Consider the following 2,807-nt stretch of genomic DNA (forward strand, 5'->3'; position numbering starts at 1 on the left):
CACGTACCATCCTTCTTGGGTACAAGTAAGATGGGCACTGCACAAGGACTCAAACTTTCACGAATATATCCTTTAGACATGAGTTCTTGTACCTGCCTTTGAAGCTCTTTGGTCTCTTCGGGGTTCATCCGATATGCAGGACAGTTTGGAAGAGGGGCTCCTGGCACCAAATCAATTTGATGTTCGATCCCCCTAATTGGTGGCAACCCCGTGGGTGTCTCTTCCGGGAACACGTCATGAAAACGTTCTAAGAGTCGAGTGATCTCCGGAGGTGGTTCTTCAGTCCTAGGCCTGTACTCACGACATCTTTAAATACCATTAGTAATACATTGCGATCATCAACCAATGCCTTACCACACTAGGTTTCGCATAGAAATTCGGTTTCTTGTTATCGTCGCCTTCTTTGGATAGCTTGAGCTGCATCTCGTGTACTTGGGATGGGCAAAGAGGGGCCAATGAAATTTTACGTTTGTTAAATAGAAAAGAGTAATGATTGGTCCTACCATCATGTTTTACCTCTCGATCGAATTGCCATGGTCGGCCAAGAAGTATGTGTCCGGCTTGCATTGCGACCACGTCGCACACTACTTCATCCTTGTATCGTCCGATGCTAAACGAGACTTTGACTTGCTCATTTACCTTAAGCTCTCCTTGGTTGTTGAGCCATTGTAACTTGTATGGGTGAGGGTGTTTCTCGGTTTGGAGTCCTAGCTTCTTCAGCATGTATGCACTAGCAACGTTAGTGCAAGAACCGCTGTCAATAATTAAACCACATACCTTATTCCTCACGGTACACCGGCTGTGGAATATGGTCTCTCATTGTGCGGTTTCTTCTAAGTTGGTCATGGCACTTAAAACTCTTCGTGTGACAAGTAGCTCTCCACTATCGGGATATTCTATCTCTTCATCAACGTTTTCTACTTCTTCCTCGTCCATGGATTCATATTCTCCCGCTTCGGTGAGGATCATCACACGGTTGTTTGGGCAATCCTTTGCATAGTCCCCTCGTCCCCTGCACTTGTAACAAACGATTTCACGTGTTCTAAGATCTATAGGGTTCGATTTGTTACCTTTGTACATGTCCTCCTTTGACATAGCTATCGCTTTACCCTTGTCTCGTGTCCGAGTTTCCGCTTGGTTTGATTTGCTTGTGTTGGGCGAAACTCCCTTACTCTCGGTTCGGTACGACATTTGGCTTGGTGCAGTCGTTCGTGCTTGGTTTGCTCGGGTTTGCTTCTTGATGATTTGCTGTTCAATTTGTATTGACAAATGAAGTAGCTCTTGCAAATCATGATACACTAACCTTTCCATCTTGCGAGCAATTCGTTCTTGTAGTCCATCCACAAATTGAGCCATCACCGTTTCTTCACTCTCGTCCAATTCTAACCGATTCCGAAGGTATTCAAATTCCTAGAAGTATTCTTCCACCGATCTCATTCCCTGCATTAAATTGCGATATTTCCTTTGCATATCTCGGTGAAAATGAGGAGGGACATACCTACGTCTCATCATTAGTTTCATCTCACGCCATATTACAACCGGTTCATAGCGTGCTCTCCTCCTTTCCGCTATCTCGCGATCCCACCATGCTAACGCATTGTCGGTGAGTTGTGCAGCGGCGTATTGCACCTTCTTGTTCTCCGAATACTCATAACAATCAAAGATATTATCCATCCGCCTTTTCCAATCGAGATAGGCATCCGGATTAACACGACCAACAAAAGTAGGTAATTTTACTTTAAGATCGTTACCACTTTGTCGCCTATAGCGTTGTTGTCCTCGATCATAATCTTCTTCTTCATCCGACTCTTCTTGCTGGGTCTGGGTGTTGGTTTAGTGCTCTATGATGTACTGATTATGAGCTTTGTTAAGATACATTCGATGTATTGATACTTTCTATGTGGTTTTATGAGAGTATTTTATTCATTACATGTTCTTGCATGCTAGATCTGTTATGAAATCCATGTATCATTAGGAATGATACTAAACTCCCTAGTCTTGTGTCGTTATGGGAATAACGACATAATAAGACTAGTATGATGTGTGATTGATGATCACATAGATGATCATAAGTATTGGATACGATCACAATCATAGGTATTCGTTGGAGAACGGAATACTGGATTGACCCACATGAGATTGTCACATGGACTAGCGTCATGACTTGAATCTCATATGACGGTTCCATGATTGGATCCTAAGACCTGAGATATCTACGGAATCCAACATGAGGAGTTGCGTGCTTTGATTACGTCAAACGTCCTGCGTAACAGGAGGACTATAAAGGCGTGTATCAGGTACGAAACGAATCATGTACTGGATTGTAGATAGTCAAGACGGGATTTGTACCTCTCGTAAAAGAGAGAGATATCGCTGGGCCCCTCGTGTGAGCGAGACTGTAGAAATGTGTGGCCGCACTATAGACGAACGTCGTCTATTTCAGACAGTCGAACTCAGTTAACGAGAAAGCAGTCGAATCAGATAAGGTGGCTTGTCCATGCCTTATGTTCGACATATGATATCGCGATACAAAAGGATCATCAGCCGGAATCATCTCTGGCGTTCGTAAAGATCACGAACAAACTCTATTCGAGATAGGTAGTCATAGTGTCTTTCTAGAGACCGCCGATACAGGCCCCGGATCGATTGAGGTAAGCGTTCTAACGTTTCTACGAATTCAATAGCAGCATGGTTCTAGGGTTCTATAAATTTTTGTTTGACTTCCGCTGCACAAACCCTAGAATCGATCTCTTAGGAATTAGATTCGCTCATGAGATCCCAGGAAACCCAACAGTGGTATCAGAGCC

Source organism: Tarenaya hassleriana, unplaced genomic scaffold, assembly GCF_000463585.1.
Source record: "Tarenaya hassleriana unplaced genomic scaffold, ASM46358v1 Cleome165, whole genome shotgun sequence".
NCBI classification, from domain to species: domain Eukaryota; kingdom Viridiplantae; phylum Streptophyta; class Magnoliopsida; order Brassicales; family Cleomaceae; genus Tarenaya; species Tarenaya hassleriana.